We start from the raw sequence: 27,041 nt of genomic DNA, 5'->3' as shown, positions 1-27,041 counted from the left end.
AACAAAGAAAGAAAAGTACAACAGAATAGCTTAGGAATGAACACAGAAGAATGCTATGTAATTAAAGAAGTTATTGGATAACCTCTGCAAATAAAATAGGGGAACTCTGAAAGAGAGAGTCCTCTTGATTTCCATTTGACTGCTTTTTATGAGCACATGTCTCATCTTCCCTCTGCACATGTTTACCTGATAAGACAGTGCTGCGTGTTATACATTCGTGGAACAACAAATTAGATATAGTGTAGTCCTGTACCAACATTACATCCTGGCAGAGAAGTGTGTGTGTGGCAAGCCAGGTTCTTCAGACATAACTTAGGTGTGAGACCAAAAACTTTCCTTGCTTATTGACTTAAATTTGGATAACAGCAAGGTGAGGAGTGGTAGGTATAGTGTGTGCTTGGTTTGGAAAGAACGGCTCCACTGACCTGTAGGAGATTGTTTTTAAGTGGAGTCCTTTTAAACTCAGAACATTTGTGAAAAGCAAAATGAAGGACATGAAGCTGTTTCTTTATTCATTGTATTCTGAAGGACCTATGTCTTAGGTGAAAGTTATGACCAACCAGATTAAAAATGTACCTAAATCCTGTATTTTAAGGTCTGCATCTCACTGGTCAGTGTTTAAATCGATTGGAGCTATTAGTGCAGGAAGTGTGGTGGGCTTTGTTCCCAACTTTTTTACATCTCTCCACCCTTTCAGCCCCTCTTTCTTTTCCATAAGTTTTGGTTTGTATGTGGTTTCTCAGTTAGTAGCTGGTAGCCCTTATTTTTAGGTTTTTAATGGCTTAGGTTTATATGAATGTAAGGGTGAAAATTCATTTGATGGAATTAATTGTGTGTATTTAAAGACCCAGTTGCTCTTCTGGAGCTCCTAAGTTCAAGAATGATTAATCTTTGCAACAAACTAATTATTACAGCCATTGCATATAATTTTGTGTGGATAGGCTTTTTGATTTTGAGAACTTTGGCAAGCTGAGATTAGGAGTGGATTTTCTCCCATCCCTGAAATGTTTTCATTTATTCTGGGTGCATCTCAAAATCATGAAACAATTCCAGTTTACAAAGTAGTAAGGATATCTTTATAATAGTAATTTTACTGAGCAAGAAAGTGGCATAAGCTTAAAAACTTTTCCATAAAACTTAGTTGTGCAGCAGTCCAGGAACATGACTGTTAGATGCAAAATTTACTTTATTAATGAAACTAAGTTGCATTTCAACAAAACCTTGTGACTTTCCCTAGGTATATAGGATATAAAACACTAAGACATTGCTACTTGGTAAGTTAAACCTCTGTGGTTATAATTATAAATGAGATCCAGGAAACAGGAGCACAATCTTGTATTGGAGAGTCTGCATGATTACTTAGCACTAACATTTGCAGGATATTCATCCAATTTTAAAATTGTACTATATGTGGCAATTTTAAAGTATTCCTTTGACTCTAGTAGAATGTAGTTTGAAACTTATAGACCACTATGTTTACCAGAAACATTGTCTATGTGACCTAAGCAAGTCACATTTTTTCCCCCTTCTCCTAATCGAATTGCATACCTGGACAGCCTGAAGGCCATAGCTGTTGCTCTCTAGCCAGCAGGTTCTTTCAAATGCTTCCTTACACTCTTGCACAAAAATTGAGAAACAGATGTCCACTGCTTTTGGTTATTTAAAAATAAAACAAAATCATGTATGGATAACTGTGAATCTGTGAGTTGTTACCCAATTGAAAATTTGTGATCACTTATCCAGTTTCCAGACCCAAGTCAGTTTTTGGACCTCAAATCAGTTGACTAAGGAACTGTCTAGCTCCTCAGGTGAAGGTGCCTTTAAATCTATGGAGCATAAGACAATATTGATTCTCACGTCTGTCCCTAAAGAAATGTATGGCCTTTGACTCAAGTAAAAGTACATTGGTGAAATATGAATACCCATACATTTTTTTTATGAATGCCCATACAATTTGAGTACTGTTGGACACAGGGTCTGAATTGACATTGAAACCTGACATTGACCCATTTGATGGGTGATCCAAGCCACATCATGTGCACTTGTTTTATTGAATAAGATGTTTTGCAGTAAAGAAGGCTAAATAGAAGACTATGAAATTACCCAAGGCTGTTATATCTGAGAAATTAATTCTAAAACAACATCACAACCCAGGAGTACTGGTGAAGATTAAAGACACATTCCCTATCAAATCTGCTTTTAATTCACTAGTATGATCTCTGCAGATTCCAATTAGAAACTGGAAGATTATTATAGACTGCTGTCTATTATATACTTAACCAAATTGTACACATAATTGCAGCCACTGGCCAAATGTGCTATCTTTTCTAGACCAGAGTAACTGGCGTTAGTTATTGATATAATTAATTTGTGATTAACAACATTAATAAACAGATAAGGGGCAGTTCAATTTCATATAGAACAGACAGCATTATGCATTTATTATTGTTGTCTTAGTGCTATGTTATCTCATACATTTTCTGGAATAAAATATCTGAAGAGATATTTATTATCTGAACTTCCTCAGAACAGCCCATTTGATCTGTTACATAACTATATAAATTGACTGGGTTTGATGAGCAAGAGGTGTCTTTGTAAGACTCTTGTACTCCGGAGGGTAAAATATAAGCCCTATGATGATATGGGGGCCTACCACATCAATAAATTTTTTAGGAGTCCAGTAGTTCATTGTGTTCTGAGAAATGCCTTTGTCCCGCAAAGTAAAAAACAAATAATTTTATCTTTCATGGCCTGATATGAAAAAGGAATCAGCATGTTTGTTGGACCTCTTTGTTTTCTGCAACAAAATATCTGAGACACAGAAATACCAAGTATTGGGGTTTGAATCATGTCCCCCATGAAAGGTATGTTCAGCTTCTAAATCCTGGTCCTATAGATTTGAATCCATTTTAATTGAGACCATTGAGGATGTTTTTATTAGTTAAGCTGTACTCATATTAATGAGGTTGAGCCTTAAGCCAATATTGTTGAAATCCTTATAAGCAAAGGAAATTGGAAGCAAAAAAGAAAGACATGGGGGAGAGCAAGGAGCCTGAAATCAATAAAATGCAGAAGAAAAAAGAGAGAATATAACTTTGTGCTGGAAAAACCAAGGGATCTGAAGATTCCCAGCCAGCCAGCACATTTCGAACCCTGGGAGGAAGCAAGTATTCTAGGCTGTGAAATATGTGCCAATAAATTCCTGTTGATAAACTGACCCATGCTGATGTATTTGGTGTATGCTCCCAGAAAATAGGACAGTTGGTGACACAAAAGGTTTCCAGTTCTGAGTGAGACCAAAAGCAGCAGAAGGGTTGGCAACAGATCCAAGTTACTTTGTTAGTATTTCTACTGCTCAAGACATATAATCCCTCATAAGACCTTGTTGTATTGGAGATATCTGTGAAATAGAAAGTAGTTCTTAGGAGTTTGTAGTGAATCTCAAGGATATATCAGAAAACAAGCCTTGAGATTCTGAAGCAAAGCTTGGCAGGGGAGAATAATGCATCTTCTCCAAAACACCTTCTGCTAGAAATCCAGATCCTTATAAAGTGGAGCCCCTAACACTGAGATACTACATCAGTATGCAGGCATAAATCCCTATAGAGTCAGGTGTACTGAATCATAAGGTTGGACAGGCCAAGAAATGATCTATCTTATAATGGAAGTGGTCCATCAGAAATTGGCAAAAGTGGGATGGGAGGGTAAAGCAACTTTCAGGATCAGGTAATCCAGACTGTCATGTCACCATCACCATTGCACTGGGGCCTCCTCTTAGCTCACACCAATGGCCATATGCAGAATCCTATATGACCAGTTTAAGTAGGAGGAAACCCCAAGACTGGTTGCCCTCAGTTTGTCAATCCAAACAAAAATTTTAAAAAATAAAAGGTAAGCAATTTCACTCTAGTCTTACTTAGAAGTGTCCTTGAAAAATAATGGTGAGAGAAAATCCCCTCAAAGTGCAGAGTTTTGGATGATGAATCTTGTGAATCAGTTTGCATGAAAAAAGAAAAGAATCCTGAGATTAGAATATACACAGAATCATTAACGGGGATAAATTAGTGCCAGTCAGGGGACTGAGAGGAAAAAAATTGAAAGACAAGAGGCAATGAGGTCTGGGGTAGAGGAGTATATGGGAGGAACATAAGCTTGGAAGGTCATTGCATCACATGTTAATGCCCACCAGACAGCATCAACCAAGGATTATTCACTAAACAACCAAGTAGACCAAAGGACTTGATCAATTTTCAGTCAGCCTCTGTCATCAGCTACCTCAGTACTGGCTCAATAGACACCTGAACATAGTGACCACAGTGTCAGAGGAGCAGGCTGCACATAGATCTAACAGTATGGACTCAAATATAATTAAGACTGCTTTGGTTACTGACACTGCTCAATGTCCTGCTTTTCAACAGAAGTGACCAGTGTTAAGTACTGATATAGAAAAATTCCTCAAGGATACCAATGCCTCACCTCTTGGCCAAAAATTGACTACATTGGGCCTCTTACAACTTACATCTTAATCAGTTTTGTCTTGCAGGCAGTCTGGGTGTGGGATTGCCTTTCCTGCCTGCAGAGTCCAAAAGCCTTTCTCTCTGAGGGCTTGTGGAATGTCTGATCCACTGGCACAATATTCTAATAAACATTGCATCAGATAGGAACTCATATTATAGCAATCCACTGATCATATCACACATACTCTAAATTGTCACTGTAGAGCATTAGCAGAGCTTGTTAAAGGCACATAGGAAGCGTCTGCTCAGAAGCAATCTTCTGGGAAGATTGATGGCACCTTCCTGGATGCCACATTGAATCAATCAACACATTGAATCCAAAACCTTCATAGATACAGGGACCTCAAAAAGGAGAACACATGGGTCACTGGGGTTTTCTGACCTCACATTTATGCATTCTGCAGGATTAGAGGTCCTGGTCTTCAAAAGGTATTCATTTTTTTCTAGAAGCAAAACAATATTTTCACTGAATTATAGGCTACCATTATCATCTGAGCCCAGGGGCACTTCATAAAACAAGAAACCAAGAGAAAAAGTTAGCAGACATCAGCATGTGCCCTTTCAGCTGAGGGAGAAACCCCAAAGTTCATCAACCTTTCTTGAGTGAAAGTAACCTCTTGTTAGTGCCTTAATTTGAACACTTTCACAGTCTTAGAACTGAAAACTTGCAATTTAATAAATTCCCCTTTTTAGAAGCCATTCCATTTCTGGTACATTGCATTCCATAGCCTACAGACTAAATCAGATTCTGGTACCAGAAAGTGGGGTGCTGCTATGGTTTGCAAATACCAAACATGTTGGAACAGCTTTTTAAATGTATGAGGGGAAGATTCTGGTGGAGTTATGAGAAGCTTGATAGAGAAGACCTAGAAAGCTTTGAAGAGACTGTTGGTAGAAATGTGGACTCTAAAGATATTTCTGATAAGGCAATATCACAAAAATAAAGAATGCACCATTGCAAACTATAAGGAAGGTGACCCTTGTGCACAGAATTTGGCAAAATTGACTGCTGGTTTTAGATGGAAGGCAGATTTTAGTTTTAGTTTTTGTTTTTTTAATTCTGTATGGTGGGGTCACAAGTCATTCTTTTTCCATGTGAGTATCCTGTTATTACAGCACCATTTGTTGAATTCTTTGTTTGTTTTTGTTGGTTTCTTTGTTTATTTGTTTGGGAAGTGCATGGGCTGGGAATTGAACCCAGGTCTTCCTCAAAGCAGGCCAAGAGTTCTACCGCTGAACTACCCTCACAGCCCCCATATTTTGAAAGCCACTGTAGTAGTTAGATTCAGGTGTCAACTTGGCTAGTTGAAGGTGCCTAGTTCTATTGCTGTGGACATGAGCCAATGGCATGTGAACCTCATCTGTTGCTGATTACATCTACAGTCAGCTAAGAGGCTTGCCCGCTGCAATTAATGATGTTTGATTTAACTGGATAGTGCTTAAATGAGAGAGCTCAACATAGCACAGCAAAAGCAGCTCTACAGACCTCATCTCAGCACTCACAGCTCAGGCCAGGCCTTTGAAGATGAAGAAGGGAATCACCCTGGGAAAAGTTGTTGGAATTCAGAGGCCTGGAGAGAAAGCCAGCAGAGATTGCCTTGTGCCTTCCTACATAAGAAAGAACCTCAGTTGAAAGTTAGCTGCCTTTCTTCTGAAGAACTATATGTTAACTAAATAAATCCCCTTTTATTGAAAGCCAATCTGTCTCTAGTGTGTTGCCTTCTGGCAGCTAGCAAACAAGAACAGCCACAAACTTGGATATTTAGCAAAAGAGACTTCCAAATTAAATGTGGAAAATGTGGCATGGGTTCTCCTTATAGCTTATAGTGAAAGGCAACAGGAAGGGGATTAGTTGAGAACTGAACACTTAGATGCAAAGAAACCAGAAATTCATGGTCTGGAAAATTCTGGGCTTCAGAAAGTTTGACCTGAGAGACTAGTGCCCCACATAAGGATTTAACCAAATACAGAAGCAGTCAGCCATTACAAGACAAGTGAAGATTTGAGATGGAATTATCCAGCAAGGATTTGTGGAATGTCTTTTTTCCTGAATGGCATGATCAAAGCATATTGCCTAGGAAACCGACAAGTATGTTGTGGGATCTGTGTAATGGAACCACTGCCAGTTTGTACTAAAGGGGAGAGAAAAGGGACAAACTGAAGGAAAATAATTTCAGAGGCAGAACAACGGAAGTTAAGGATTGAAGTCAAGAAACTGCAGGCCAGGAAAACAGACCCACCCACACATTTGGAGAGGGTGAGTTTGCCCTGAAGGCAGAGGGTTGGCCTTCCACCTAACTGTTTGGGAAGAGTGGTGCCCCTGGCCTTGGAGAGGGTGGAGCACATTCCTTAGGGATGGGGAGAGCCTGGCTGCCACTACATTGTTATGGAGGGGTTGAGTGTAAGCTGTCGATACAGCTACAACCCTGGTTGTAGTCCTGATGCTTCAAGAGGGTGGAGCTGAGAAAAAGGTGGTCACCCCAATATCCCCAAGTTTGCATTCAGAGAGCTGTGGGCCACTGCATAAGTCCTTGGAAAGGTTTAGATACTGCTTTCTAAAGTCCAGAGGATAAATCACTCTCAGACTTTGAAATCTAATGGAGTTTGCCCTGCAGGTTTCCAGAACTATTTGGGTCCTGTGACCCCTGTATTCCTTCCAGTTCCTCCCTATGGAAATGGGAATATATCCTATGACTGTCCCTCCATTGTATATTGGTAACAGATAACTTGTTCTGAGTTTTACAGGTCCAGAGCCAGAGAATTTGAACAGAGAAGAATTTTGCCCTAGGACAGACCATGTAGATGACTTCAATGAGATTTTGTATTGTCTTTGTATTGTTACTGAAATGATTTAAGGCTTTCTGGTATTATTATGGAATGAATGTATTTTGTATTCTGAAAGAACAAGTCCTTTTGGTGTCCAAACTGTGGAATGTGTGAGATTGAATCGATTGTGTGCCCCAGAAAAATCATGTCCTTTAATCCTCATTCAATATTGCTGGATGGGAGCTTTTTAATTATCTCCATGGTGATATGACCCACCCAAATGTGATAGTAACTTTTGATTAGATGATTTCCATGGAGATGTATCTCCACCCAAGCAAGGTGGCATTGCTTACTGGAGCCCTTTAAGAGGGAATCATTTTGGAAATACTTAAGAGCCACCAGAACCAACAAAGCCCATGCAGCCAGCCCTTCGGAGATGAAGAAGGAAAACACCCATGGGTTTGCTTCATGAAACAAGAAACAAGGAGAGAGAGCTAGCAGATTATACCATGTACCATTCTAGCTGAGAGGGAAACCCTGAACTTCATCAGCCTTCTTGAACCAAGGTATGTTTCCCTGGATGCCTTAACTTGGACATTGTCACAGCTGTGCCTTAATTTGGACATTTTTACAGGCTTAGAACTGTAAACATGTAACTTATTAAATTCCCCTGTTTAAAAGCTGTTCCATTTCTGCTATATTGAATTGTGGCAGCTTGCAAACTAGACAGATTACTTCTACAGTTATCTTTTAAATCATATAAAAGGAGAAAGAGTTTGAAAATACATGTATATTCTTTTATATTTATCTTTACAGTTACCTTTATGCTCTTCTTTATTTCTCATTTGGATTCATGTTCCTGTCTGGTGTTCTTCAATTTCAGCCTGAAAGAATACCTGTTATCCCTTTTATATAGCAGTTGTGCTCAGAATGTATACTCTCAGTTTTATTTATACAGAACTGATTTAATTATTCCTTCATTTTTGAAAGGTAGCTTTGCTGCATATAAAATTATTGACTGACAGTTTTTCTCTTCCAGAACTTACAATATATCATCCCCTTACCTTCTGGTCTCCATTATTCTATCTAATGAAGAATCAGTTTTTAATCTTACTGTTGCTCTTTTATATATGTGATAAGTCACTTTTCTCTATCTGCTTATGATATGCTTTTGTCTTCAATTTTTTTACTGTTTGACTATGATGTGTCAAGGTGAGGATCTCTTGAGTTTATCCTTCTTTGAGTTTGTTTACTATTTGCATGTGAAGATTGTTTTCATAAAATTCGAGATGTTTTTGGCCCTTATTTCATCAACTATTCTATTTTACTCTTTCTCTTTCTCTCTTCCTTTTGGAATTCTTAGTAAGTGTATATTCTTGATGTATATATATATATCATTCTTGATGATTTCTCAAAGATCTCTATGGCTGTATCCATTTCCTTTAATCCCTTATCTTTTCTGTTCCTCAGGTTGATAGCTTCAGTTGACCTATCTTCAGTTTAATATTTTTTTCTACTGATTTGAATCAGCTGTTTATTCTTGTAGTGATTTTCCATTTCAGATATTGAACGTTTCCATATTTTCTGTTCAATTCTTTTATATAATTTATATCTCTTTATTTATAGTCTCTGTTTGGTGAGACATGTTTTTCTATTTTCTTTTAACATTCAGACATGATTTCCTTTCATTCTTGGAACATATTTATAATAGCTGATTTAAAGTCTGCACCCATAAATTGATCATCCTGGCTTCCTCATGGACTATGTCTATTGATTGCTTTTTTAGTCTAAGAATGGGTCATAATTTCCTGTCACTTTGGATTTCTTATATTTTATTTGTCAAAAACTGGACATTTTAAATAAATAATGTAGAAACAGTGGAAAACAGATTCATGATACCACAAATAGGATTGTTGTCATTGCACATTGTTTGTTAAATCACCTTTTCCAGCTAATTCTCTGAAGTCTACATCTCTACCTTTCTTACCACATTCCTCATCTCAGCACTGGCAGCTCAGCCCAGGCCTTTGGAGATGCAGAAAGAAGTCACCCCGGGGAAAGTTGTTGGAACCCAGGGGCCTGGAGAGAAGACCAGCAGAGACCATCCTGTGCCTTCCACGTAAGAAAAGAACCTCAGTGTAAAGTTAGCTGCCTTTCCTCTGAAGAACCAACAAAATAAATCCCCTTTTATTAAAAGCTATTTGGAATCTAATGAAGAACAACAGCCTAACTGAAGGGAATTAATGAGTTTTGAGCTCTCTCAAAATCCCATTCTCAGAGAATTGTCACTATTTGACCTGTGTGGCATCTCCCCGAGCAGCTTCATTCTCTGGCTGTGTCATTATTTAACTGGACTCACAGTTGCTCTGTGAGAATACACCTTTATCAAGGAAGCTTGTCAAAACCGATCAGTACATGTGTTTAAATTCAGCAGCCTGAATGGTGATACTTGAAAGGTTTAAAAAGGGAAAAATACGTTGAACAAATAGCTTAAAAAGAACTGTTGAGTATGATAAAAACTCCAGAAGTTTTTTGAGAATCTAGAAGGCCACACACATGTGCTCAGTAATGACTTTGGAAGGATCTGATCTTTTACCTCTGGATGATCGTGCAGCTCTGCTCAGTCATCTGTTATTGACTGAATAAACATTTCATCGAATGTCTCCAACCAATATGTTTCCAATCTGTTCTAGTTTGCTAGCTGCCGGAATGCAACACACAAGAGAAGGATTGGCTTTTAATAAAAGGGGATTTATTTTGTTGGTTCTTCAGAGGAAAGGCAGCTAACTTTACACTGAGGTTCTTTTCTTACGTGGAAGGCACAGGATGGTCTCTGCTGGTCTTCTCTCCAGGCCCCTGGGTTCCAACAACTTTCCCCGGGGTGACTTCTTTCTGCATCTCCAAAGGCCTGGGCTGAGCTGCCAGTGCTGAGATGAGGAATGCCGAGCTGCTTAGCAGTGCTACAGTGCAATCTCTCATTTAAGCACCAGCCAATTAAGTCAACATCACTCATTGCAGCAGACACGCCTCCTAGCTGACTGCAGATGTAATTGGCAACAGATGAGGTTCACGTACCGTTGGCTTATGTCCGCAGCAACAAGACTAGGTATGCTCACCTGGCCAAGTTGACAACTGAATCTAACTAACACACCACCCTTGGTTGAGGGCATCTGTGTGTGTTTTGGACCATATGTCCCTTTTTCTAGCAGGCAATTTACAACTATGCCTCAGTCTTCACATCCTGCTTGTGCAGAGCTGCACGATCATCCAGAGGTAAAAGATCAGATCCTTCCAAAGTCATTACTGAGCACATGTGTGTGGCCTTCTAGATTCTCAAAAAACTTCTGGAGTTTTTATCATACTCAACAGTTCTTTTTAAGCTATTTGTTCAACGTATTTTTCCCTTTTTAAACCTTTCAAGTATCACCATTCAGGCTGCTGAATTTAAACACATGTACTGATCGGTTTTGACAAGCTTCCTTGATAAAGGTGTATTCTCACAGAGCAACTGTGAGTCCAGTTAAATAATGACACAGCCAGAGAATGAAGCTGCTCGGGGAGATGCCACACAGGTCAAATAGTGACAATTCTCTGAGAATGGGATTTTGAGAGAGCTCAAAACTCATTAATTCCCTTCAGTTAGGCTGTTGTTCTTCATTAGATTCCAAATAGTTAGGCTTTTGTTCATCACAGATTGCATAATTCTGAAGCTGTTGGTGTTAAGGATACTTTGGGGTTGAGGGAATGGATATGGAGATTGGGAAAGTTAAATTACTACAGAGCTCACTATTTGTGCCAGAGATTGGCTGTTTTCCTTGGAGAAAACAAGTTTTGATTCTTGTAAGAAGTTGCTTAATTTCTTAAATTCTGCAAAATATTATTTAAACATTCTGGTCCAGTGTTTTCACGGTATAAATCAGAAAGGAAGGAGACAAGTTATCTTTTTTGGGGTAGTGAACTTTAGGATTTCTTTACTCTGTCATTCCAGAAATGCTCCACTAAGTACATTTTTAATGACTGCCCTTTAAATCTCAAAATCATTACTTTAATCTCCATCCATTGTGTTGCATATGTTAGTGGTTGTTTTGTTTGCTTAAGCTGCCAGTATGCAATATACCAGAAGTGGAACCGTTTTTTTTTTATCATTTATTATTTTTATTTGGACAATGTATATACATATGTACAAAATACCTGATGTCAGAATCCTCTTTTATAATTTCATTTGATTTACAAAAATGGGACAGCAAAATAGCTTAGATTACTTATACTGTACAAAAATAAAACTGATTAAACATTTGTAAAGGTCAATATCTGAGAGTGTTACAGATCATTTACCTGTGGTGAAAGAACAACTCAACCTACCCAGAGTGATGAGTACTATGCTATGTCTATTGGCAAACTGACAACCAATTGGTTTCTGTATTTATAACTACCAAATATAATTCTGAAAAGAAGCATGATGAAGAGCTACACCTTAAGCTGGAGCATCATTCCACAATGGTGCTCCAAGGAGAGGAATTATCTTAACTCTAAAACTCTTAAATTTTCCAAAATATGACAACTACTTACTGTATTAAATAAAAAAAAGTTTTCTTCCATTTTAAACACCTGCAATAGTCTTTCAAAAATTCAGTTTGTTTAAAAAAATAAACAAAAATTACTATCCTGCATGTGGATTTTCATAAGTTAAATCCATAGTCTTTTTAATATAAAAAGTAATTGCTTCGTAATTTTAGTGTCCAATGAACTCTAGTAGTTCTATTTGAACCATATCTTGATAAAGTAAATCTAACTAGAATGCTGGTTCCTGTTTTGTGACATTTTAAAACAGGATTTATCGCAAAGAATAAAAAGCCTTGAGTTTATACGTTATTTACTATGACAAATAAGAGAATATCAAATGTGTGTTTTTCAACGACTTGAAATGACAAGTAGCAACTTTTGGGGGAAGTAAATTGTGCATTTTTTTTAGACAAGTTGCTGCATTTATATCCATCTCAGTGCTCAACAAAAGCCACATATAGATTTACTCCTGAAATTATAAAGATTGTCTTTCACTGACTTTGTTTTTCTTCGTTTCTGTGAGGGAAAGATGAGTTTTTCCAAGCTAGTGAGTTGCTAGGCAACCCCAAATTCTCACTCATTGACAGGCAGAGTGCAGAGTCATCCCTTAAGTTCAGTATGAAATAAGCAGCCACCTATCTTGTATGAAGGAACAGATGTCCATAAAGCTTATTTTGGCCAGAGAAATTAACATTTGGTTTAAAATAAGTGTTTCAGAAATCTGAAACAGAGGTAAAAAATGTTCTTTATTTTCCTAATATGTTGTCCCATGACTTTTTATCCCATGGACTGTTCCCATTCCCTAGTGTTAAAAGCAGCTCTCTTTAGAGAACCACTAGTACAACTGCACTGGTTTAAAAAAAAAATACCATACTAGTGATGGCTGTTGTACTGGAAGTCAGAGTGACCTGTGGCCAGACTGTGCTGCCTCCACGAGCCCACCCTGCTTCTCAACTAGAAGTGCGCATTTGTCAGGTGAAATAATGAGTTCACTTGTAGGTGCCCCAAGTTTGCACAACACATTTTTAGCATGTGTATAAACTCTACTGCACCATAGCTCCCTGTTTTGAATATCAGATGAAATTGTCAGACGGCATTACTTCTGAAGGAAAAAAATGTAAACATTTCCCCCACATTTGCCGTTGACTTCCCTCATTTGAGGTTTCTTCTGGACTATGAAAATTCAGTTCACTTTTCTGGTCATTATGTGGCCAAAAATTCAGTTTTCAGGTAAATGGCATATTAAGGATGTAGTGGTTTAGGCCGTTGTAGACACCTAGATACAAGATATAATAGTGGTGAGGCTCTGACGCAGGAAACACGGTGATGTGTTTTCACTCATACATGTTCCATTTGCCGACATTCTCCAAAGGGACTGTTATGCAGAGTCCTCTCTGAAATTACTGTAGCATTTTCCACCAGCATTCACTACTTATAGGGGTATAGTTCTCTTTTCACATTTTGGCTTCCGATTCCTTTTACATAACTCTTGCACCTGTTAATGGAAGTTTTGTAGGAACATGGGAAGGAGACCAACAAACTTTTCCTTTAAAAAAAAAGGCGTTTCCTGAGCTCATTCCTGTTATGCACCCATTCAAATAAAATCCAAAGGAGTATAAACCCTGTCCCCTAGTGACATTATGGTACAATAATATGATGTTAACTAAAAGGATAAGAAAATTTGGAGAAGTTAATAGAGTTAAAATTCTGTTTGTTCTTTTTTTAAAAAACACTACCCTCCTTCTCCTTCAGCGTCTGTTGTGTGTGTTCTGCCCTCATATCTCTGCCACAATTTCTTAGGGAAACGTGTGTACTATAAAATAAGCAGATTATGACATGGTGCCAAACAGAATGTCTGCTTTTATCCTTAAAGCATGTATTTAACTTATTCATCCTCTGCATTAGAAAATAAAAGTGCAGCTTATGTTCAAAAAAAGTACAATTCATAAAAAACAAGATTTAAAAGTTCTGTACTCAGTGTAACCTTTCAAAGGTTTGTCTTGATTAGTATAAATTCAGACTCTGCATTCCCATTGACTATCAGTGACTTTGTTTTCAAGTCTTCAGATGACAGATCATGCTGGAGTAGATGTGCTCTTGCTTGTATAAAGACAACTGTGCTATGGTGTTTGTATCTCAAAAGCTAAGGTGATTCAAGAGAGTGGTTTTTGCTAAGGAAACTGAAGCACACTTGTCATTACATCAGTAGGTAAGAAAAAGTTCTGAGACAGCAAGCATAACGGGCCCAGAATCACTGTGTGGGAACACAAGTCAGCTCACCCAGTCAGATATATGTACACCAGTGCCGACTCTTTTACAATTCTACCCCAGCCTTGGCCTTGATCCCCTCCCCCCACAACTCTCCACGCCTCTCCTCTGCACCTGCTCCCCCCCCCAAAAAATAACAGTTAAAAAAAAAGCATTTGCCTTCTTTATTGTCAGAGGCCCATTCGAATCATTGCCTCTTCAAGGGAACCAAGTGTGGACATTGATCAGCTATAATGTGCTTTTGAAAACAATGCAGGGAGAGGAAGTTACCATGCGACCTGAGTTGCCTATCATGAGCTGGGTGTTGTCTGACCCACCAAGCCATAAAGTTAGGCATGCGCAGCTGCACTCTATCATAAAATGGAAATGGTATTTATGAGATAGGGCCAGAGCAGGTCCTATCTCATATAAGTAAGGTCCTAACTTACTTGTTAGGAAAGTAAGTTAAATGAGGAAGTGACCCAAATGCCAATGGTTTCCACTCCTGCGATATTACCTTGTCTTTCCCAGACCAGAGCTGTGGCCTCTTGGGGAGTTCCTTACAGTGAATTGACTGAGGAAGAGAAAACTCGAGCCTGATTTACAGATGGTTCAGCAGGATATGCAGATACCACGTGAAAGTGAGCAGCTGCAGCACTACAACCTCTTTCTGTGGTGTCCTTGAAAGACAGTTGTGAGAGGAAATCCTCTCAGTGGGCAGAACTTTGAGCAGTGCACCTGGTTTTCATTTTGCTTGGAAGGAGAACTGACAAGAGGTGCATTTGTATACTCACTCATGGGCTGTTGCTAATGGTTTGGCTGGATGGTCAGGGACTGGGAAAGAACATAAATGGAAAATTGGTGACAAAGAGGTCTGGGGAAGAGGTATGTGGGTAGACCTTTGTGAATGAACCAAAAACATGAAGATATTTGTGTCCCATGTGAATGTGCACTGGAGGGTGACTTCGCCAGAGGAAGGTTTTAATAATCAAGTGGATAAGATGACCTGTTCTGTGAATACCAGTCTGCCTCTTTCCCCAGCAACTCCTGTCATTGCCCAATGGGCTCATGAACAAAGTGGTCATGGTGGTAGGGATGGAGGTTATGCATGGGCTCAGCAACATGGACTTCCACTTACCAAGGCTGACCTGGCTACAGCCACTGCTGAGTGCCCAATCTGCCAGCAACAGAGACCCACACTCAGCCCCCGATATGGCACCATTCCCCGAAGTGACCAGCTGGCTACATGGTGGCAGGTTAATTACATTGGACCACTCCCTTCATGGAAGGGGCAGTGATTTGTTCTAACTGGAATAGACACATACTCTGGATATGGGTTTGCTTTCCCCACACGCAATGCTTCTGCCAAAACTGTCATAGAATAGAATGCCTTATCCATTGTCATGGTATTCCATAAAGTATTGCTTCTGATCAAGGAACACACTTCACAGCAAATAAAATCTGGGAATGGGCACCTGCTCATGGAATTCTCTGGTCTTCCCATGTTCCCCATCATCCCAAGGCAGTTGGATTGATAAGACAGTGGAAAGGCCTTTTGAAAACTTAATTGCAGTGCCAATTAGGTGGCAGTACCTTGCAGGGCTGGGGTAATGTTCTCCAGGAGGCTGTGTATGTTCTGAATCAGTGTCCACTGTATGGTGCTGTTTCTTCCATAGCCAGGAACCATGGGTCCAGGAACCAAGGGGTGGAAATAGGAGTGGCACCACTCAGTATTACCCCTAGTGATCCACTAAGAAAATTTTTGTTTCTTTTGTCCCTGCGACCTTGAGCTCTGCTGGTCTACAGGTGTTAGTTCCAAAAGTGCGAGTGCTTCCACCAGGAGAAACAACAGTGATTCCATTGAACTGGTATCTAAGACTGCCAATTGGTCACTTCAGGCTACTCATGCCCCTGGATCAACAACCCAAGAAAGGGATTATTACTGGCTGGGGTGATTGACCCTGACTATCAGGGGGAAAGAAGAATGCAACTACACAATGGAGGTAAAGAAGAACTTTTTTGGAATATAGAAGATCCTTTAAGGTATCTTTTAGTACTACCATGCCCTGTGATTAAAATCAATGGGAAACTGCAGCAACCAAATCCAGGCAGGACTACCAATGGCTCTGAAACTTCAGGAATGAAGGTTTGGGTCACCCCACCAGGTAAAGAACCATGGCCAGCTAAAGTGCTTGCTGAGGTTAAAGGGAACATGTAATGGGTAGTGGAAGAAGGTAGTGGTAAATATGAAATATGACCACATGATCAGTTACAGAAACGAGGACTGTAATGCTGTTTTGTTCATGTTCTACTATTTAAGTTGTAAGATATAAAATTCAAAAATGAATATTACCCAAGGACTTACACCTTATTCTGGAGAGATTTAATGTGCTTTGGTTATATGCAGGGCAGTTGAATATTGTTAGGTGAAGAGAAAATGTGTCTTTTATTGTTTTCTATTTAGAAATTAGGTATGGTTTAAGGTGATGAGTATAGCTGCCAAGTTCACAAGTGGTGGACTGTCATGGTCAGATTCATGTGTCAACTTGGCCAGATGGTGGGTACCTGTTTGTCTGGTTGGGCAAGTGCTGGCCTGTCTTTTGCTATGAGGACATTTCATAGAATTAAATCATGATCACATTGGCTACATCCACAGCTGATTCCATTTGTAATCAGCCAAGGAGAGTGTCTTCTTTAATGCATGATACTTAATCTAATCACTGGAAGCCTTTTAAGGAAGATTCAGAAGAGACAGTTTCTCTTCCTCCTTTGGCCGGCAAGCTTCTCCTGTGAAGTTCATCCAGAGCCTCCATCAGAATCATCAGCTTCACAGCCTGCTCTACAGATTTTGTGCTGTACATTCCCATGGTTATGTAAGACACTTCTTAAAATTTTATATTTCTGAGTATTTCCTGTTGATTCTGTTTCTCTAGAGAACCCTAACTTATACTGTAGAGATTCTTGATGAGTGAATCAATCTTCTTACTTGTGATTGGTTTGTTGAGGTTGTCTATTTCTTCTTGAGTCAATGTTGGTTGTTCATGCCTTTCTAAGATGTTGTCCATTTCGTCTACATTGTTTAAGTTATTGGTATATGGTTGCTTATATTATCTTCTCGTTGCATCCTTTATTTCTTTGGGGTCAGTGGTTATGTCACCTCTTCCATTTCTGATTTTATTTATTTCAATCTTCTCTCTCTCTCTCTCTCTTTTTTTTTTTTTGTCAACCTAGCTAAGGACTCATCGATTTTATCGATTTTCTCAAAAAACCAACTTCTAGTTTTGTTGATTTTCTCAATTGTTTTCATGTTCTCAATTTCATTTATTTCTGCTCTAATCTTCATTATTTCTTTCCTTTTGTTTGTGTTGGTGTTAGTTTGCTGTTCTTTCTCTAATTCTTCCAAGTGAACAGTTAATTCTTCCATTTTTGCTCTTTTATCTGTTTTAATATAGGCATTGAAGGGAATAAATTTCCCTCTTAGCACTATCTTTGCTATGTTCCATAAACTGTGATATGTTGTATTTTCCTTTTCACTTGCCTCAAGATATCTACTGATTTCTTTGTAATTACTTCCTTGATCCACTGGTTGTTAAGAGTGTGCTTTTTAGTTTCCATATGTTTGTGAATTTTCTGGCCCTCTGCCTGTTATTTATTTCCAACTTCTTTCCATTATGATCTGAGAAATTGCTTTTTCTGATTTCAGTCTTTTCAAATTCATTGAGACTTGTTTTGTGATCTAGCATATGGCCAATCCTTAAGAATAATCCATGACCTCTTGGTGTTGTCAGGTGTAATGTTCTGTAAATATCTGTAAATCTAGTTCATTTATCGTATTGTTCAAAATATTTTCCTTCATTGTTCCTCTGTCTAGATGTTCTATCCATTGATGAGAGCAGGGAATTGAAGTTTCCAAATATTATGGTACGTGAATCTATTTCTCTGTTCAGTGTTGTCAATGGTTGCCTCATTGCCTCGAAGCACTCCAGCTTGGCACATAAATATGCATGATTGTTATGCCCTGTTGTTGAATTATTCCTTTCGTTAATTCATAGTCTTTCCTAATTGTTTTACGTTTGAAGTCTAATTTGTCAGATTTTACTGTAGCTACTCCCGTTCTTTTCTGATTATTGTTTGCATGAAATATCTTTTCCCAGCCTTTCACTTTCAAGCTATTTTTTGTCCTTGAGTCTAAAATGAGTCTCCTCTAGATCACATGTAGAAAGGTCCTGTTTTTAATCATTTTGCCCGTCTGTTTCTTTTGATTAGAGAATTTAATCCACTGGCATTTAGAGTTTTTATGTAAATGCATTACTTTTTTCTACTACTTTGTCTTTTGGATTTTATGTCATATCTATTTTTTTTCTCTTTTTACCTTGCTGATAGTCTTCTTTTGTACATGTTTCTTCAGACTTCTCTGTCTTGCTTTTTCCTATTTGCCTGTACTGCTACCTTTATTATTTCTTGAAGGGCTAGTCCCTTGGTCACAAATTCTCCAGTGATTGGTTGAAAATATTTTAATCTCCCCTTCATTTTTGAAGGACAATTTTGCTGAATATAGAATTCTCAGCTGATAGTTTTTCTCCTTTAGAATCTTAAATATATCATACCACTGCCTTCTCACCTCCATGGTTTCTGTTGAGAAATCCACACATGGTCTTATTGAGCTTCCGTTATATGTGATGGATTGCTTTTCTCTTGCTGATTTAAAAATTTTTTCTTTCTCTTTGACATCTAACAATCTAATTATTAAGTGTCTTGGAGTATGTCTATTTTAATCTTTTCTGTTTGGGTTTCATTGCATTTCTTGGCTATGTAATTTCATAAGAGATGGGAAATTTTCAGTAAGAATTTCCTTCATTAGTCTTTCTCTCCTTTTCTCTTCATTCTCTTTCAGGGACATCCACAAGTCATTCATGTGTTTCATGTTCTCAGTCAGTTCTCTGAGACCCTGTTCATATCTTTCCATTCTTTTCCCCATATTTTCTTTGTCAAATTTCAGATGTCCAAAATTTAAAAATGTTTTTGCTTGAGGAAAAACAGAGGAATGTCAATACTGCAAAGTGTTGAAAATAGATGGTAATTAATATTTTAAAACTTTAACTTATGTGTGTGACTAAAGCAAAAAATGTTTATTTGGTACAAAATTTATATTTTAACTAGTGCATTTCCTAATATAACTTATGTGGACAGCTTAACTGAACACCATAGTACATTGAACCTTGAGTAGGGTGTGAGATTTTGTAGGTTTGTCCAGAGTGATGCCTTGATAAATCCCAGAGTGATTTGAACAGTGAATAAAAAGTATTTGCAAAGTCCCCTTGGGGGAATAGTGAGAAAGGGGAAGAAAATTCAACTTTCCAAAGTGGAGAATTATCGATATTCTCACAAGCAGTAGGGACAACCAAAGCAATAGGCTAAGTTCCCAATCTTGGGGTTTGTTTATATGAAACATACCACCTCAAAGGATAGGCTAAGCCTATTTAAAATTAAGCCTAAGAGTCACCACCAAGAGAATTTCTTATGTTGCTCATATGTGGCCCCTCTCTCTCAGCCAACACAACAAGCAAACTCACTGCCTTTGAACTCTGTATGTGGGACATGAGCCCCAGGGATGTGGACCTTCCTGGCAACATGGGACAGAAATCCTAGAATGATCTGGGACTCAGCATCAAGGGATTGAGAAAACCTTCTCAACCAAAAAGGGGAAGAGTGAAATGAGACAAAATAAAATGTCAATGACTGAGAGATTTCAAACAGAGTCGAGAGGTTATCCTGGAGGTTATTCTTTTGCATTAAATAGATACCACCTTTTTAGTTAAGGTGTAATGGAGAGGCTGGAGGGAACTGCCTGTAATGTAGAGCTGTGTTCCAGTAACCATGTTCCTTGAAGATGATTGTATAATGATATAGCTTTCACAATATGACTGTGTGATTGTGAAAACCTTGTGTCTGATGCTCCTTTTATCTACCTTATCATACTCATCATCAGATGAGTGAAACATATGGATTAAAAATAAATTAATAAAAGGGGGTACAAATGTTAAAAAAATTTATTAGACTGAAATGAAATGCTAGTGATCAATGAAAAGGAGGGGTAAGGGGTATGGTATGTATGAATTTTTTTCTGTTTTCTTTTATTTCTTTTTCTGGATGGATGCAAATGTTCTAAGAGATGATCATGATGATGAATATGCAACTATGTGATGATTTTGTGAGTTATTGATTATATATCAAGAATGGAATGATCATATGGTAAGAATGTTTGTGTTTGTATGTGGTTTTGTTAAATAAATAAATAAATAAATAAATAAATAAATAAATAAATAAATAAATAATTTCATATGTCCAGTCCTTCAGTTCATTATTCCTTTCTTCTGCTCTTCAAATCTATCGTAGGTTTCCATTATTTTTTCATCTCTGCTATTATGTTTTTCATTCTCATAAATTCCATGATTTGTGTTTTCAAACTTTTGATTTTTTCTTTCTGTTTGCCTAATATCTTCTTTATATCCTCCCTCAACTCATTGATTTAAATTTTGGTAAGATTTTCCATGTCTGTTCAAACATCCTGAATTACTTGTTTCAACGACTCTATCTCATTTGAATTGTTGGTTTGTTTCTTTGACTGGGACATAGCTTTGATTTTGACTTTTTTTTTTTTTTTTTTTTTTTTGCATAGCTGGGGACCAGGACTTGAACCCAGTCTACAGCATGGCAGGCAAGAATTCTACCTGCTGAGCCACCGTGGCCTGCCCTGATTAATTTTTTTTTTCTGGTGTATAGACATTTGATTTCCTTGATTAGTTTATCCTGAAGGTTATTTTCTCTCTTTTACCTAAGATTTTCTTGCTGGATGACTTTGTTCTCTATCTGTTCTTTGATGTTCAGTTCAAGTTATTCTAGACCTCTAGAATAGGTTCATTTAACTGATCCAAATTTTTCAATTCTTCTTTTTCCTTTTCTTGCCCTGCCTATATTGAGCCTTTATTTTTTTTGAGGAGGTTCTCCTCACATATTATTAACCCCAGTCAGATTTTCCCAGACCATACTGGACCACATCTGAGGAGGAAATAGTCACCAGCATCAGTTTCCCCTAAGGGTGAGACCCAGCAGGTTGTCATGATTCTTATGAAGCCTCTAGACTGTGCTTTTCCTATCCTGTCCATCATGTGGTGTTTGTCTGTCCATGGCTTCCCACCAGTGTAAAGTGATGTAGTGCCTTTAATTTCAGCAAACTCCTCCTGCTTGGAGCTTGGTTGAGACAGAGGTGAAGTTTTAGGTTGGCATTAATTGCTTCAGTTTTCCATTCCCTGGGTCCTGAAGGGGGACCTTGAAGAGGGAATTACACTTGAGTGGGCCCAACCTTTCTCTTGGGGAAGATACAAGCTTCAGGGAATTAACTCCTTTCACCTGGCTAGTTACTTTACCTCTCAGAAAGGTGAATTCCACCCTTGCCTGGGGCAATGCTGGAGCCTGAGAAGGCTTCCAGTTCTACATAATCAGCTGTTAAGGAGTAGACAAAAGCAAAAAAAAAAGGCCTATTCAGAGCGAAATCCCTGCTCCTTGGGTTTGTCAATTAAAATCTTAAGTTGGCACATGGTTTTATGTATCTCCAGGCTCCTTCTGCCCCCTTTTCTTGAGCCCCAACCATTTTTGCAGTATTTTGTGCTGTCCAACTCAAAAAGCCACTGTTTTTTTTTTTCCTCATCAATGTCACCTGTTCTCTGCTGGGGCAAAAATTCCTAGTACCTTTAGTGCTTATTCCCATACTTATCTGTTCTAGTGACCTATTTTCAGTAGTCAGAACTGTACATTAATTCCTCAAGTGGAGCTTGGTTGAGGTAAGCCCTGCTAGTAAATTTGTTTACTTTGCCTTCAGAGAACCTGTCTGCCAGGCCCATGAGGTTCTTGCCTCCATGGCTTAAGGAACTTACAATTCTCTGTGAGTCCACCTGAACCAGACTGGTATGCACACAATGTCTAGTCACTGATGTAGCCCCAGCAGTTGTTGTGTACTGTTTCTGACTATTTATTAGTTGCTCTAGAGGACAAACTAAATTCCACACATCACTAAGCCACCATCTTTCCCCTCAGTTGATTTTTGACCAGGATTGGGGAATCCACTGAACCAGGAAAGAAAAGTCTCTCCAACAAATGGGCTAGGAGAACTGGGTATCCATATCCAAAAGAACAACAACAGAGAACCCTACCTCACACCCTCTACAACAATTAATTCAAATTGGATAAAATACCTAAATATAAGAGATAATAGCATAAAACATGTAGAAGAAAATATAATGAAACACCTTCAAGACCTAGTGATAGGAGGTAGCATCCTAGACTTTATACCCAAAGCACAAACAATGAAAAAAATTTATAAATGGGAATTCCTCAACATTAAACAATCTGTGTTCCAAGGAACTATATCAAAAAGGTGATGTGACAGCCATCTGGTGATGTGTCTCCACCATTCAAGGTGGGGTTGCTTATTGAAGTCCTTTAAGAGGGAACCATTTTGGACAAAGCTTGGGAGTCCACAGTGCCAATAGAACCCACACATTCAGAGACTTTGGAGATGAAAGAAACACCCCTGGAGAAACTTTATAACATGAAAAGACAAGACACAGAGCTAAGAGATGTTGTCATATGCCTTCCCAGTTGGCAGAGGTGTCCAGAAGTCAAAGGTCCCAGTAGACACCAGGTACATGCCTTCCAAGCTGAAAGAGGTATTCCAGACAGTATCAGACATTCTTAAGTGAAGGTGACTTCTTGATGCCTTAATTTGAACATTTTTGTGGTCATTGAACTGTAAATTGCAACTTAATAAATTTCCTTTTTAAAAGCTGTTCCATTTCAGGAATATTGCATTTTGGCAGCTTTAACAAACTAAAACAGATTTTGGTATCAGAGAAGTGGGGTGCTGCAGAAAGCAAATACCAAATAAGTTGGAATGTCTTTTTAAGTGGATAAGGGGAACATACTGGAAGAGTTATGAGAGTTGATAGAGAAGGCTTAGAATGCTTTGAAGAGACTTTTGGTAGAAATGTGGACTCTAAAGAACCTCTGATAAGGCCTTAGAAATGATGCATGTGTTATTGCTAACTGGTAGAAAAGCAATCCTTATTTTAAAGTGGCAGAACATTTAGCAAAATTGATGACTGATTTTAGATAGAAGGCAGATTTTAAAAGCCATGAACTTGGATATTTAGCAGAAGAGATTTTCAAATTAAATGTGGAAAGTGCAGTCTGGTTTCTCCTGCAGCTTATGGTGAAATGCAATAGGAAAGAGATAAGCTGAGGACTGAACTCGTGGGTACAAAGAAACCAGAAATTAATGGTCTGAAAAATTATGGGCCTCCAGAGAGGGAGATCCCATGTGAGGATTTAACCAAAAATGGAATTACTCAACCATTTCAGAAAAAGCCAGGATTGGAGATGAAGTTTTCCAGGAAGGATTTATGGAAAACCCTATTGTCTGATGCATACCATACAGGAAACCAACAAAAGTATTGTGGGATCTGTATAAGCAGAACTACTGCCAGTCTCAACTAAAAGTGACAGAAAAGGAACAGAGTGAATGAAAAGTGACTTCAAAGGCAGAACCATAGAAGGTAAGTTCTGAAGCCAAGAAACCTCAGGCCAGGAAAGTAGGGTCAACCCATGCACTTGGAGAGGGTGAGTTTGCCCCAAAGACAGAGGATAGGAGTTTCAATACCCCAGGCCTTGGAGAGGGTGCAACACATTTTTGGGAATTGGGAAGAGCCTTGCTGCCACCACATTGTTCTAAGGGGGTTGAGTGTGTTCCCAGGAGATGGCAGGAGCCCAGGTTTGACACAATGCTTGGAGAGGGTAGAGTTGAGAAAATGGTGGTCTCCCCAATATTCTTCAAGGTTGTAATTATCACCCCATATTTGGAGAGAGCCAGGCCACTGCATTGGCCCTTGGAATGGGTGAGGCTGCTGCTTTATAAAGCCCAGAGCATAAATGACTCAGACTTTGGAATGTAATGGAATTTGCCCTGAAGTTTACTGGAAATATTTGGATCCAGTGGTTCCTATGTTCCTTCTAATTTCTCCTTATGGAAATAGATAAATGTATCATATGACTGTTTGGCCTTTGTATATTGGCAGCAGATAACATATTCTGAGTTTTACAGGTTCAGAGACAGAAAACAATTTTGCCTTAAGACAGGCAATAACTATAGCTGACTTTGATGAGATTTGGTCTGTTTCTGACTTTGTATTATATTTGTATTGTTACTGAAATGCCTTAAGCCCTTCTGATATTGTAATGAAATGAACGTATTTTGTATATGGAAAGAATATATCTTTGGGGAGTCCAGAGGGTGGAACGTGTCAGTTTGAAACTGTTGCATACTCCAGAAAAGACATACTCCTTAATCCTCATTCAGTATTCCTGAGTGGGATCTTTTTTATTGTTTCCGTGGAGACGTGACCTGAAGGGTTAAGAAATTATGAAAAGGACAAACTTGACCTGAGGATGACCTGCAAGTGGGTGCCTCAGGCGAAGGAACTGCAAACAGTTCCTTGAACTGCTTGAGAATAGGGAGTTCTGCATACTGGCTGTAAATAAAACTGGCTATCACAGGCTGGCTATCTTGCTTAAAGAATGTAACAAAACAAGTCTCAAGGTGTACCTGTTTTTGTGCTCATACTCACAGCTGTTGTTTGTGTAAGAAACTAAAATAAAAGTTCATGGAGTTAACAGTGAGGCTGCTATTTGCCTGAGCAAGTGGTAGCCCTCTGTACTCCTTTTATGCATCCAGCTCGCTGGTCTCATCTTTGCTCTTCGATGAACATCAAAACACAGCAGTGACCTACCCAATTGTGGGTGGTAGCTTTTGATTAGGTAGTTTCCATGGAGATGTATCTCAAGGTGGGGTTCTTTACTGGAGTTCTTTAAGGGAGAACCATTTTTTAAAGAGCTTCAGAGCCCATAGTGCCAGTAGCACCCACACAGCCAGAGTCTTTTGGAAATGCAGAAGGAAAATGCCACTGGAAATGAGAAGCCAGGACACAAAGCTAGCAGACATTATCATGTGTCCTCCCAGCTGACAGAGTTGTCCAGAAGCTGAAGACCCCAGCAGACACTAACCACATGCCTTCCTAGTAGACAGAGGTGTTCCAGATGACATCATTCTTAACTGAATGTAACCTCTTGCAGGTGCCTTAATTTGGACATTTTAATGGCCTTAGAACTGTAAACTTGCAACTTAATAAATTCCCTTTTTAAACTCCACTCCATTTCTGGTATATTGCATTCTGGCATCTTTAGCAAACTAAAGTATGGAGTAATGACAATGTTCTAAAATTGGTCATGGGGATGTATACACAACTATGTGATGTTACTGTTAGCCAGTGACTGCATACTTTAGGAGGTTTGTGTGTTGTGTTAATATTTCACAATAGAATTGAAAAAATCAATTAAACTTATTAATGTGGATTTATTTCTGGATTATCTTTTCTGTTTCACTTGTCTGTTTTTCCATCATATGCCAATAGCACATTGTCTTCATATTTTGGCTTTATAACAAATCTTGAATATGGGAAGCATGAAACTTAAAACTCTGTTTCCATTTTTCATATGTATTTAATTTAATCTATTTCATTTATTTGCAATGTAAATTTTAGAATCACCTTTTAATTACCGTGCATAAGATTCTTACAGTTTTTGAATTATTATAAAAACTAAAGAAATGCTTAAGTAGATAAAAATATATTAATTTGAAGATATCATTAGACTTCCATTAAAATAAAAGTACATTAGAAATCTAAACTTAATGTACATTGCTTTATTTATATATATACATGGAAATACATAAAAATATACTATACAATTCCAATAACATAAATCATTATATACAACAACAACATGTTGTGAAACAGCATCAAAATGTCAAGTCATGGGTCATTGTATTATACATAAGATTAATTTTCTCCTTCTAATTTATGGTATTTGAAAGACTTAAATAATGATCATAAAACAATTTTATGATTAAAACTATTGAAAATAAATACCTACACAAAGAATGACTTTGCTCAGACCTCTTTTCAAATGTGAGATGCTAAAAGATTTTGTTGCACATGATTTTAGAAAATAACATGCAGGCTCTGTTGTCAAGATGGAATTCTGTGTAATTACTGCCATTCCAAAAATTCCCTAGAAATATTAAAATTGATTTTAAATATAAGTGAATCATTTATACACCAAAAGCAACAGGGGCAATTATTACAGTAGTAGACTCGGTAGCCTAGGATATATCTTTAAACACAAGGGATAATTGTATTTCAAAGACAGGAAAGAATGTAAATGTTTCTCTGTGTCTTAAGGTTCTCAAGTCAAAGGCAAGAAGGAACAAAGGGCAAGTTCCTAAAGGATTAAGTGAAAATTGCACAGTAGCTACACTATAGAAAATCTATACCCAAGGTGGGCTTTTGTAGTTTTGCCGTTGGATTCCATAGGTCTGAATCACTCATTCCCCCAGCTACTGGGAATGTTGTTGACTGAGATCCTTCAGCCCTCTGCTTTTTTTATTGCCTAATAAGGGTTTACTTACCCCTAATCAAATACCTTCCCAAGCCAGTCCCCATCATATCTGATCCATGCAGTAGTCTAGAGCTTACCCACCTCACGCCAATTCAGTGCAACCTCAAAAGTCTTTCAGCTCCAGACCTCCCTATATGTTTGGCTGAGGCTTTCATTATCACTACATCACAGTTCATTTTTTCCCTCTTACTTGATCCACCTGCCCTACGTGTTGATCATGAGAACATACTGTATTACTTTTCTGTTGCTACTCTGACCAATAACTACAATTTAATAGTATGATATATAAATTTACTATCTTATAGTTCTGTTAATTAGAAAGCTGACATATTTCTCACTGGGTTGAAATAAAAGTATTGGCAACTCTGCATTCCTCTCTGG

Source organism: Tamandua tetradactyla, chromosome 8 (assembly GCF_023851605.1).
Source record: "Tamandua tetradactyla isolate mTamTet1 chromosome 8, mTamTet1.pri, whole genome shotgun sequence".
NCBI lineage: Eukaryota > Metazoa > Chordata > Mammalia > Pilosa > Myrmecophagidae > Tamandua > Tamandua tetradactyla.
The sequence above is the reverse complement of the archived record's forward strand: the minus strand, read 5'-3'. Positions refer to the sequence as shown.